At 38.2% G+C, this 14,269-nt stretch overlaps 1 protein-coding gene across 2 annotated transcripts in view; it reads left to right on the top strand.

Moving 5' to 3' along the window:
* Positions 1 to 14,269, top strand: part of LOC145683317 (trypsin-1-like) — a 632,151-nt gene that overhangs the window by 517,767 nt on the left and 100,115 nt on the right. The gene's annotated exons all lie outside the window — the stretch shown is intronic.

Here is a 14,269-nt window from a genome sequence, read left to right on the forward strand (position 1 = left end):
TGACGTCAAGCTAGCCCCGCTTTCTTCCTTAATTAAGATAGAATTGTCTTCCTAATGGCAAACTTTGTGCTACATTAGTGCGGGTTAGTGCCCAAATATGAGCGTTTGTACTGTTCAAATAACGCCAGAATAAGGAAATAAATTAGCGTCAAGTTGGCCCCGCTCTTTTTCCTAATTGAGATAGAATTGATTTTGTAATGCCAGACCTTTGTGCTACGTTATTGCAGATTAGAGCGCAAATTTGAGCGTTAATGCTGGAATGAAGTAGAAGGCTAGTAATGACTTTATTAAAAACGTAGCTGATATGTATGGAATATTAACGATGGGATGTGCAGCACTAACGAACATTAACGATGAGATGTACACCTTGTCTCAAAAAGGTTGAGCGCATTCTTTATTGGTGTTTTGAGGCAAAAATTTTCTAAGTCCAGCTTCGGGTATCTTCGGGAAAAAGTAAGCCAGGTTCGAACCTCCAAGCCAGCCTTTGCAATCGGGAAAAAGTTTGCAGATGTGTTTTTCTTCTTTTAAATATAATAAGACTTGTTACCAAGTGTTTAAAAAAGCAACATTGATTGAAATACTTAATGATACAATATTTCGAAACCTTTTTTTTTTAATGTTAGCACATGCTTGTTTGTCATTTAGCTCTCCATACGTAATGGAACATTTAAATACGTTAAGGAATCTTTCCATATGTAAAAGAATGCTCAAAGTTAAGAAACAGAACATAATTATCGCCTGAGTACTAAAATAAAAGTCAAAGTAGAACAGAAACAGCGTTTGTAATGGATATGAATGTCAAAATTATCTTGAGATCCGTTATACATCGCTAGAAGGTTGTGTTAGCTCATTGGTAAGCTGTCGGATTTCAAATCATAAGGTTGAGGGTTCGAATTCCGTCTAGGCTAAACCTTTTTTTAAAATTATATTTTCCGCAATGCATGAAAAATTATATAAAATAATTACATTAGAATACATAAGTTGTGTATATATAACATAATCATTGCAGAACATAGTAATTATTATGTTTAAAATATAACATCTGGGATAATTTTCACAGTAGGTCGGTATTATATATGAGGATGTAAATACAAGTTAAGAAAATCATTTAATAGCAATAAATAAGTTATGTAGTGTATTTATTTGCATCTATTTGTCATACAGATGTAACTTCTCAATATTCTCATTACAGCATGTCATTTACATTCGTGAAATACAATATATTCCTACGGATATAGAAAGTGTATAAACAGAGTATCCAAAGTCGTATCCTGCTTCAAGACACATAACTTTTCCCGATCCCCTTAACGTCACGGGAAGAAACACAAATTCTCTTTAGAACGGAATGTCGTTACTTAGAGTCTCATTCGAATACGTTGAATATGCTTTTGTATATTCATCTCTCTCTCTCTTTCGCTTTGTTTATGTGTGTGTGTGTGTGTGTGTGTGTGTGTGTGTGTGTGTGTGTGTGTGTGTGTGTGTTGCGGAATATCCCAAGTTGAATACAACATTTGCCAAGTATATGAGCATCATCGTCATCGAATACCAGAAATTGAAAATCGTGTTTCTTCAGATTGGGTTTGTGTGTTCATGTTAGCTCTCTGGTAGAGTACGGACTTGCCAATAAAGAGGTCTTGAGTTCAAAACCTACAGCTAATTATCATTCTTTTGTTGGTAGGATTGCACAGAAATCGGATACAAGGAGTGGTTTACTTCTAGAAATATTTTCAGAAGCGTTTAGGTAGCCCTGAAAAGGGCTGTTTTCGGGAGTTAAGGCGGGGACATTAATATTGTGTCCAAGACCCTTCTGAATTTATTACACGCTCCATTCTTCTGGGCATGGAATCTATTACATGGGTGACAAATCTATCTCCTTCCCCTACCTCCAGCCATGCTTCGGAAACAAGATGCCACAGGTCATCCTGAGTTCTTGGTGGATCTGCCTCAGGCCAACTTTCCCTTAGAGTACGCTTCACTTCTGCCCACATATTTTCCATGAGATTGAGGTCTGCTCCACGAGCGGCCAGTCGATTAAATCAATCTCAGGGTGCCCTGCGAACCATTCCTGAATCACACGGGAAGTATGTATTGGCGACTGGTATAGCTGGAACTGAATTACACCATCAGGCTGAAATACTCGTACAGATAGCACCATGATATTATTGATAATGTCTAAGTACTGAGCATTGTCCAGATGTCCTTCAATTCTATGAAGCTGTCCTGCTCCGCGACTGGAAATCCAACCCCAACATAAAATAGATACATGGCCACTGCGATTGCAAGCAGCCACATATCCATGGTCATATCGGGTGCCTCTCGGACGATACACAAAACTGCGTCCCTCCTTTGATGTGAATATGGATTCATCTGAGAAAACTACGTTTTCCCAATTGAGACCCACATTCGCCTGTGCAAACGCGAGACGGTAAATTTTGTGGTCGCCGGAGAGTTTTTCCTTCACGGCAGCAACACGGCCACGTAACCCAGCATGACGAAGCCTTCGCAGAGCTGTATGCTTACTACCAGGAAAGAGAGGAACCTCCCTTAGCTGTCTAGACGTCCTTAGTGGGTCTAACCGGGCTTCGTTTACTAATCTCGCATCTTGGGCTTCGGTTGACACATGCGGACGACCAGGAGATCGTAAATTATCAGTCTGACCTGTAGCACCATATTTCCGAATCCATCGCCTTCCTGTAGAGGCCGGGACACCTACTCGCCTGCTAGCTGCAGTTGCAGAATAACCTTCCAACTCCCATAAAGTAATTACTGCTGTACGTCTATCCATAGTTACCAATGTTCTGAGCTGTGAGAAGGAAGCAATAGGTAAAAGCTAGTACCTGACGTGTGATTGGTTACTTGCACGACACGCCTATTGTGGGGAACAGCGTTGCCAGATCTAGCATAATGATGCTAGATCTAGCATAATTTGCATGTCTCTAGCATCTAGCATCTTGCTTTTAGCATCCTGCCCAAATCTAGCACAATTTCAGCAAGTTTGTCAAAAAGCCGTAAAACCTGGAGATGAGAAAGAAGTTGGTCGTGGGAAGAAAAAGAACGGCAGAAATGTATCCTCTTCCATTGATTCATACAGTCGGTAAACCATACAGGCAGTCTTATTTTTCGAAGTAAGTTCGAAACGTCTTTGGGCTTTTTTGTGGCTCCACCCAGGGTTTTCTAATCCTTTAACTCCGACGCATGGGCGGAGCTATGGGGGCCATTCTCCCCCCAACTTTTTGACAACTTCACCATCTTTATTTCTGACTTCATGATCATATTTATTCCTGAAATGACAGCTCCGAGACCGACCAAAAATCTGCCCCCCCCCCAGCAGACGATTCCCAACTCCGCTTATGCTGCGAAGTAATTTTCTTTCAAAATATGTAAACAAAAACTTTGCATTCATTTATACGACATATACGCCATTGAATCTGGCAACGACTGCATTAATTTAGTTGAGTTAAAATTTTGGTGCGTGAAGTATTGACTTCTATCCATGCATTCTTGCTCTCTGTGTATTTTAAGTTACGTTATCGTATCTCAACTTCGTTTTTTTAAACTCCTGAATTAGTAATTATGAGGATCTAGCATAATTTGACCGAATCTGGCATAAGTTCGATCAGGTTTTGGAATAATTCCGAGCTGTGAGTCTGGCAACGCTGGTGGGGAACGACTTGGTCAACGACTCGCGAAAGAAATCTGAAAATGGTGCGCCGTAATAATAATATTAAAAACAGTTTTTATAAAGGAATATTAATACATACGAAAAGCTGTTTAAAGAATGAATTGTTATACTGACTTTACACGTATAAAAACATATACCATATACCAAACAGATTGAGCGATATGATGATAGCTGTTTTGAGACAAACACTTTCGAAGTCCAACTTCGGGTATCTTCGGAAAACAGTAAACTAAAGCTGCTGGTTCGAACCTCCAAAGCCAACCTTAGTAATCCGGAAACGATGTACAGATATGTTTTTCCTTCTGTTAAATATAATAAGACATGTTGAAATGGTATTAAGTGTAGAAAAAAGTAACATTGAAATACTTAATGATACAATATTTCGAGACTATGTATTCACACTCTCGTTTCGTCATTGTGATTTCCATACGGAAAAGAGCATTTACGTATGAGCTCAGTTATATTTCAGAAGCAGCTTCCGAAAAGCGGTCATATTAGCTCAGTGGTACACCACCGAGCGCTTAAATCGTGAGTTCGATACCCGTTCAGGTGAAATTCTTTTATGATATTCTACTTTCCTTAATGCATGAAAATTATGTAAAATAGTTACATTACAATTCATCAGTTGTATATATCAGTTGAATATATATATTCATATCATCAGTTGTATATATCAGTTGAATAGCCTATATATATTCATATCATTTCACGACATAAGTAATTCTTATCTTTAAAATATAACATCTGAGGTATTGACAGAACGTCGGTGTGTTATGTGTGAATATTGAATACAAATTTAAAAAATCGTGTAATAGCAATAAATAAGTTATGTAATGTATTTATTTGCAGCTACTTTCATCGCAGATAACTTCTCAATATTCGCATTACAGCATTTAGGTAGAGCATATCGAAAATCGGATCGTGGTCCAAGGCAAAAAACTAGCTAGCCCCAAACTGTCACGCAAGAAATTCGCGAATCGCAAAAGTAAAGTGAAGAGATTGAGAGCGGCAATTCCTTAATCGCTCTCTCTCAACTCTCTCTTATCTGCATTTATACACATAAAAGTGTATGTATGTATGTTCCAACATAACTCATGTATGCCTAGAGCAGGGTTTCTCAACCTGGGAGTCGCGGCCCCTAGGGGATCGCGAAGATAGGCGGAAGAGATAAATATAGTTAGAATCTAATACCAGAAATTATTTTTAAATATTATTTTTAATTTTGTTCTGATAAGCATACTTTTATTTTTTATACACATTGTAAAGAACAATAAAAAATAAGTCTACTGAACATTTTCAAAGGGTGTAGAATTCGTGTTACTATTCGGTTCAAAGTCTCTTGTCATCGCGAATTCTGTCGAGAAATTTGAAGCTTAAAATATACAAAACGATAATCATGCCTGTTGTTCTGTATGGTTGCGAAACATGGTCGCTTACTCTGAGGGAAGAACATAGACTGAAAGTATTTGAGAACAAGATCCTTAGACGAATATTCGGACCCAAGAGGAACGGGAATGGGGAATGGCGGAAACTTCATAACGAGGAACTACATAATTTATACGGTTTACCCAACATTGTTAGGGTCGTCAAGTCTAGAAGGCTTAGGTGGGCAGGTCATGTAGCTACAATGGAAGAAAGTAGAAACGCTTTCAAAATCTTGACTGGAAGACCGATCGGAAAACGACCATTAGGAAGACCTAGGTGCAGATGGGAGGACAATATTAAGATGGATCTCGCTGAGATAAGAATACAAAGTAAAAACTGGATCCAATTGGCTAAGGATAGAAGTCAGTGTAGAGCTTTTGTGAACGCGGCATTGAACCTCCGGGTTCCATAGGCCATAGAGTTAGTTAGTTAGTAGAGTTGTTTAAAAATGAATTTAAATCAAAGAGGTATGATATAAAACTAATGAGAGCTGTATATAGAAATACTAGAAAAATACACATGCAACAAAACCTGCACATTGAAATACAATTAAAATTAAAACCTAATGAGATACCTAAGCATGGTGTAATTTCACTAGTGCAGCAATGTCCGGTTCAATCTTCATGACGAACATTATCAAACCATTTTCAACTGATAAGCGATTTCTTATCTTTGTTTTAATGTTTACCATAAAAAAAACACACTTTCGCACAAGTACGATATAGCAAATGGAATTATTACTTTTAAAGCAGCAATCCCCAGACCAGGATATTCTTCTCTCCTTATCAGGCAGAACTTGTCCAAGTCTTCGTTACAAAAAAAACAGTTGCAAAGACTTGTCGCATGATCATTCTATTATTTGGTCAAGAAGTTGTGGGCTTAGATCGAATACGTTAATGGCCTCTTCAATGAAGGAGTTTAACATCCATCTTGAATCAGCACCTTCGTCATTGGGAATATAGATATTACAGTTACTGTATCCACTGTCAGTGCCGGGCGCCGAGAAAAGGGGCCACACATTTCGGAGGAAGTGTGTTACTCATGTTAGGAAAGTACATGTGCACATGTGTAAAATAGAAGGAAAAACGTAATAAAATGTGCTGAAAATTAAGGAAAGGTAGGGTTTATTTTGAAAATGTTATTGAGCTTCGTGCCAACCATGGTGGCGCTTCGTAGCTAGTCTGTCGACGTCACTCATATATACGGTGACATCGTACTATACTCTCGCTCCGGGCACTGATTTTCCATGGCACTGTTCACTATAAACAAAAAAATGGATTCTACTATTATAGAAATAGGTATGTTAAAAATCCCACACAAGCTTATTATAAAACAAATTATAAAACGGTCGCTGGCAAGAGAGTGTGATAAAAGGGGATCGTGACAGAATTAGATTGAGAACCACTGGTCTAGAGTAATTTTAACCACGTTTCTTATAGTTTCAAAAAGATTGCTGTCGGGTTACCTATGGTGAATGGGAGGGGGATACATATAAAAGATTGCTAGAAAATGATCGATATTAGATTCATAGTTTTCGGGGTCGCTTAGATTAATAGTGAGACTTTCAATTTCGCTTAACTCCGATTAAGCTCTCATTAGTAGGGATGGGCACGAACGACTTTTCTTTGAAACTCGACTCGACTCGAAACAGACATCTTTGAGGTCTACTCTTGGACTCGGCGCGAAAAATATCTTCCAACTCGACTCGGATTAGAGTCAAGTCGAACCAAAACGAGCCAAATCCTGTGTGTAGTCCTACCTAGACAATACATAGACAATAATTATTCTATCATCAATTATACTACTATTACTACAAATAATAATAATAATAATAATAATAATAATAATAATAATAATAATAATAATAATAATAATTATTATTATTATTATTATTATTATTATTATTATTATTATTATTATTATTATGACAACACCGTGTACAAACATGAACAATAGATGGTTAGTAAAGGAATACTAAAAGCTAGTTGACTGCCGACGTCGGTAGTCATGAACTCTACAAGGCAAAGACATCGTTCATTACTCTAAGCTGTAAGCGTCGGTGGACTACAGATGGTCAACTATTGACCTCTCGCCAGAAATTGGTGGCCCCGCAGCGACGATCCGCGGTGGCCCAAGTTCCATTTTGAAAACTTTACCACCAGCAGCAGAGACGCGATGAAACGCCAACGAACCACAAAATTACTCTCCCAAAATATGTCAAAATGCTTATATGTGTGATTTGTTTATATTTAGGTGAATCAAAAAAACACAAAACAAATACCCGGGGTGGACGCAAACTATCAATATTACGATTACTAGGCACGTGTTCTCCTGACTTCCCCACGGAAACGATCATAAAAAGCTTGGTTGTTGAAGGATAAATCATTGACGTCTTAATTTAGCCAACCAGAGAAACCCCTACATCTCGAGTTCTAGAAGGTGATACCGCGAACCGTTTCAGATTTATTGCTTCCTGGTGGAGTACTATCCATGAGCAAAATTTGAGCATAATAGCCGACATGCATCTTCGGTGCCTCTTATCTTTAGTACAATTTTAACCAGAGATGGTGTGGGTCAATGAAAATTTGATCCACAACCCACCATGACCCACTATCACCCACCACCCAAATGCCCCATTGGCCCACTCTGACCCATCAACCATCGTGATCCACTCTGACCCACCACCAACTATGAACCACTCTGAACCATTGCGACCAACTCCGACCCACCAAAACCCATCGACATCAACTCTGACCGATGGCCCACGTCCTCCCCTCCATTGACTAAAGAGGTTACACTTGTAATAAAACAAGACTGTGAAATTATCACTTATCGGAGTTTGAATTTCTACCGTCAATGGCTCAAGCACCTCTCTGTTACAATACTGGTGGGTCTGACCTTTACGATATATAATGGCAAAGTGTTTCTCATCTTCCAAATTAAAATGAATTTAAATTTATCATATATAATTATTTCTTTGTTGTCTTACAGACACATTTCAGTAGAAAATAGGGTGAAATTTGAAAGTTTCAAATCAAGGAAAAGTAGAACAACGTAAAAAAAAAAAAAAAAAAAAAAAAAGAGAGAGAGAGAAACTAATTTTCTATTTAATTAAGCATGCCGTACTAATTGAAAATGCCCATGTAATTAAGTTTAGAATACAAATTTTATGGCCGTTTTTCTCTAACTTTATGGCTTGATTGCCTTATGCTCGGAACGCTCCATACATTAAACACCAGCTTCAGCAATTATAAATAGAAAGCAGTGGGTATAAAATTAAAAAAGAACTTTAGTTTGCATTACTCAATTTTTTTCTCAACTAATATCAATCGTTTTCGATTATTTTTACAAATCAACCCACTACCAATTTCCAATATATAGAAAATGCACCCCCGTCCCCCCGCTCATAAAAGATAATTTAAAAAAATGCCAGGACATATTTTCTTTATTTTTAATAAAGAGTTATATGTTGAATTTCAGCTCTCAGTTGAACGGCTTGTAAGATACTAAATTTTTCGCAAAAATTCGGACTTCTACTCCCCCTAAGGATATGTATTATAATGAAAGTGACAAGCGTATGGTAACTTCCCAGTTGGGAATGGAGCCTGATTATATACCAAACGTCAATTCATTTGACTTTGCAATTTGACCGTGATGATTACGCAGACATAGTTACTTTCAATTTTTTATGATACATATCCTTATTTCATATGTTACAGATGATTCAAAAATATTTTTTCAAGCAGTTAGCTCCTCTAGAATCTCACAGGCTGCATCCCAAAATCCAACTCCTACTATCCTATGACAATCCAAAAGTGACTGAACTTTTTTTATTAGGAACAAATGACAAAAGAAAAATGGAGATCTTGAAAGTAAAATGTAGAAAAGCTCGGTGCCCCCAATAACTACATATTTCTCCACCCCTTCATCCCGAACTTAAAAATAAAACTTAATTCGAATATGGTTAATTAGTGAATTTATTACAGTTAAATTCCACTCACTACATGCTACAGCTACAACTATGTAACAAAAAATAACAACTGTGAAACATGTTCTGAATTACTATTAGATTTCTTACGCTATTATTAAACATATTAGAATAGTAAAAGAGGATTGATCGTGAAATAGTATATTTGCTCTTGATTTATAACTTTTTTCATACGGAAAAAATTAAAATATTATTCAAGTTTTAAACTTTGCACTCTGCAAATATGTTGCCCTCTAGGCAATGGGACTAATGTGAAATGTGGATTAATGTGGACTAATGGGAAATGCTGCACTGTTAGCAGCGCTGAAAACTTACGATTCGATTCTAATATCGAATGATTTCGATATCTTTATGTCGCTACGTAACCACCCTGGGTGCTAATGGAAGCTTAATTGGACTTGAATTGAAAGTAGAACTATTCACCTAAGCGACCACGAAACTATAGATTCGATACTAATATCGACCCGTTTCTAGCATTTTTGATATGTATCCCGACAGTACTCTTTTTCCAGACTGTAAGAAATATAGTTAAAATTGCTCTAGATATATCAGAATTATGTTGAAATACACACATAAATCCACTTTTATATTCTGTATAAATAGAGAGTGAGCGAGCGAGCGAGCGAGCGAGAGAGAGCGACTCAAGGCATCACCACCTCCACATTGCAAAAGCATATATCAGGAATTGAATTGAAAATCTATGTAAAGACTTTCTGCTGTGGCATGCTTCATAAAGACAATTCCAGTCTGCTCACGTGACCTTTGGGGTTCATGAATTTTTTTTGCGAGCGTTCCGACTTTGGATTCTCTGTTTATACCTTCTGTTTATGCATCGAATAACTTTTCAAGAACATAAATGACATTCTGTATTATGAATGTTGAGAATTACCCTCTATATGACAAATAGTTGCAAATAAATACACTACATGATTTATTTATTGCTATTGAACGAGTTTCTTAACTTGTATTTACATCCTCATACCGACCTACTGTGAAAATCATCTCAGATGTTATATTTTAAACATAATAATTACTATGTTCTGCAATGATTATGTTATATATACACAACTTATGTATTCTAATGTAATTATTTTATATAATTTTTCATGCATTGCGGAAAATATAATTTTAAAAAAAGGATTAGCCTAGACGGGATTCGAACCCTCAACCTCATGATTTGAAATCCGACAGCTTACCAATGAGCTAACACAACCTTCTAGCGATGGATAATGGATCTCAAGATAATTATGACATTCATTTCCATTACAAACGCCGTTTCTGTTCTACTTTGACTTTTATTTTAGTACTCAGGCGATAATTATGTTCTATTTCTTAACTTTGAGCATTCTTTTACATATGGAAAGATTCCTTAACGTATTTAAATGTTCCATTACGTATGGAGAGCTAAAAGACAAACAAGCATGTGCTGACATTGAAAAAAAAAGTTTCGAAATATTGTATCATTAAGTATTTCAATCAATGTTGCTTTTTTAAACACTTGGTAACAAGTCTTATTATATTTAAAAGAAGAAAAACACATCTGCAAACTTTTTCCCGATTGCAAAGGCTGGCTTGGAGGTTCGAACCTGGCTTACTTTTTCCCGAAGATACCCGAAGCTGGACTTAGAAAATTATTGCCTCAAAACACCAGTAAAGAATGCGCTCAACCTTTTTGAGACAAGGTGTACGTCACTAACGAAGAATTAATGACAGATGACAGTTTCATATGAGGTACAAAAGAGCACTAATGAAGCCTAATGACGGGCGTATTCAAAACTGTGGTCTCCCGTAGATTTCGTCCCTGGTCTGCTACCATACTATTATCAGATCAATATTGTCTTTCTTAAAAAGTTTAGCCTTTATCAGTGGATCACTAACGGTGGAATATGCGCGCCTGACACGTGCTGATGAAGCACTAAATTCAAATGTAATCAAAATTGTACCCTCCAGTTGATTTTGTTCCTCGTTTCCTGGGTTGAGGTTAACATGGCAACAATGGATTTCTTTAAAAAATGTAGCCGTTATATGCAATACTAACGATGGGATATGCAGGACTAGCGAACACTAACGATGAGATTTGCGGCACTAACGAGCACTAACGAAGAACTAGTGACAGATGTAATCAAGCTTGTGGTTTGCCGTCTATTTCGTCCCTCGACTACTGGCATGAAGTTACCAGGCCAATAATGGTTTTCTTCAAGAATGTACCCGTTATCTGTGAAGCATAAACGATTGGATATGGTTCACTAACAAGCACTTACGAGGAACTAATGACGGGTGTAATCAAAATTGTGGTCTGTTGTAGGTTTAGTGGGTGGCTTTTTGGCATGAAATTATGAGAGGAAAATGATGTTTGTAGAAATTTAGAACTTAACGATGGAATACGCAGCACTAGCTAACACTAACAAATCACTAATAACGGGTGTAATCAAAATTGTGGTCTGCGTAGATTTGGTCTTGGTCTGCTGGCAAAAATGTCTTTCCTTAAAAATATATTCGTTTTCTGTGAAGCACTAGCGGTGGGATATGGGGCACTAACGACGCCCTAATGACGGATGCGATCGAAAATGTGGTCTGTCGTATATTTCGTCCGTTGTCTGCTGCCATTATATTGCAGACATTAATGCTCTTTTAAATGTAGTTATTAACTATGAAGCAATAACGATATACTAATCTTCAGTAACAAGTACTAACGAAGCACTAATGACGGGTGCAATCTGTAGTAGGTTTCGTTCCTGGCGTGCTGCCACAAATTAGCAGGCCAATAAGATCTTTTTACAAATTTGTTGGCAATATCTGGAGAGCAGTAACGATAGGGCATGCGTCACTAACGACCACTACTGGGTGCAATCAAGATTGTACTCTTGGGTAAGCTCTTTGGGACGTGTTGTCATGCAGTTAGGTGAGGAAAATCGATTTCTTAAATATTATACCGTATATGTCCGTTGTCTTTGAAGCACTAATGAAGGGATATATAGCAATAACGAGCACGAACGAAGCACAAATAATATGTGAGGTTGACATCGTGATCTGCCATATGTGGCTTGTCAGCTTCATGAAACGGGCCCATTTTGTTACGAAAAAATCTGTATACAGGGTGGGCCATTTTAATTAATCCACGGAAATATCTGAAAAATGATAAAACATAGAAGATGTTTGAAGTAAACGTTATATATTGCTAAGGGGGAAAACCATTTCCGCCAAAAGTACCCCTCCTCACCCCACGGAAATGGGGTAACGGGGGGTAACTTTCAAATGTCAAATGGGAACATGGGTCGATCAATACCTCGTTCGAAAGGCCTTGGAAAACTAAGTAACGTAGTACCAAAATTTGTTTCATATGGAGCACCAGTTTTAAAATGGCCGCCATGATATAGTTCGGAAACTTCAGTAGCCGTAGTATGAAAACCGTGGGAGGTAAATGAACGGAACAAAATTGAAATACGTAAATATCATAGGGCATACCGAATGGTGTGGTCCCTGTGATCCCAGTGGCCTCCCTGAAGGGGTCTTGGGGCTAACTTCAAGATTTCAAATAGTAACATGAGTCGAGTGGTGCCTCGTTCGATAAATCTTGCAAAATCACACATCTTGCAGGAGAAAACGATTGAGGTGAAATGGCAGTGTTCTCAAAAGGCCGCCGAAACATAGTATTAGTGTCAGAGAAAAGGTTTAGTATCCGTAGTATGAAAGCGATTGGAGATAAATCAACCGGCAGTTTCATTTCCATATGTGATTTCCATATGTTCGCTGCTGGTATGAAGTTAGCAGGCCAATCAAGCCAATACTTTCTATTAAAATTGAGACGTTATTTTCCTAGCACTAGCGATGGGGTTTGTGATAGTAACGAGCACTAACGAAGCACTAACGATGTGTGAAGTCGAAATTCTGGCCTGCCGTAGGAGGTCTGCCAAGTTCATTGGCATGAAGTTAACAGGCCAGTAGTAGCTATTAAGTTTGAGAGGTTATTTTTGTAGCACTAACGATGGGGTTTGCGGCACTAACGAGCAGTATCGAAGCACTAACGATGTGTGAAACATAAAATTCTGCTCTGCCGTATGTGGTCTGCGAAGTTCACTGGCATGAAGTTAGCCTCCCAATAGTAACTATTATATTTGAGACGTTATTTTTGTAGCACTAACGATGGGGTTTGCGGCACTAACGAGCACTAACGAAGCACTAACGATCTGTGAAATTGAAATTCTGGTCTGCCGTATGTAGTCTGCCAAGTTCACTGGCATGAAGTTAGCAGGCCAATAGTGATTGTTAAAGATTGAGAGGTTATTTTTGTAGCACTAACGATGGGGTTTGCGGCACTAACAAGCACTAACGAAGCACCGACGATCTGTGAAGTAGAAATTCTGGTCTGCCGTATGTGGTCTGCCAAGTTCACTGGCATGAAGTTAGCAGGCCAATAGTGAATGTTTAAGATAGAGACGTTATTTTCGTAGCACTAACGATGGGGTTCGCGATACTAACGAACACTAACGAAGCACTAACGATATGTGAAATCGAAATTCTGGTCTGCCGTATGTGGTCAGCCAAGCTCACTGGCATGAAGTTAGCAGGCCAATAGTGATTGTTAGAGATTGAGACGTTATTTTTGTAGCACTAACGATGGGGATTGCGGCACTAACAAGCACTAACGAAGCACTAACAATGTGTCGAATCCTAGTTGTGGTCTGCTATATATGACCTGCAAATTTCATTGGCATGAAGTTAAAAAGCCCATGGTGATTGGTGAAAATTAAGGCGTTATTTTTGTAGCACTAACGATGGGGTTTGCGGGACTAACGAAGCACTAACGATCGGTGAAGCCGAAATTCTGGTCTGCCGTATGTGGTCTGCCAAGTTCACTAGCATGAAGTTAGCAGGCCAATAGTAACTATTAAGTTTGAGACGTTACTTTTGTAGCACTAACGATGGGGTTTGCGGCACAAACGAGCACTAACGAAGCACTAACAATGTGTCGAATCCAAGTTGTGGTCTGCTATATGTGACCTGCCAATTTCAATAGCATGAAGTTAGCAGGCCAATAGTTATTGGTGAAAATAAGGTGTTATTTTTGTAGCCCTAACGATGGGGTTTGCGGCACTAACGAGCACTAACAAAGAACCAACGATCTGTGAAGTACAAATTCTGGTCTGCCGTAAGAGGTCTGTCAAGTTCACTGG

The sequence above is a fragment of the Thermobia domestica genome, chromosome 4, assembly GCF_964235325.1.
Source record: "Thermobia domestica chromosome 4, izTheDome1.hap1.1, whole genome shotgun sequence".
Lineage (NCBI taxonomy): Eukaryota > Metazoa > Arthropoda > Insecta > Zygentoma > Lepismatidae > Thermobia > Thermobia domestica.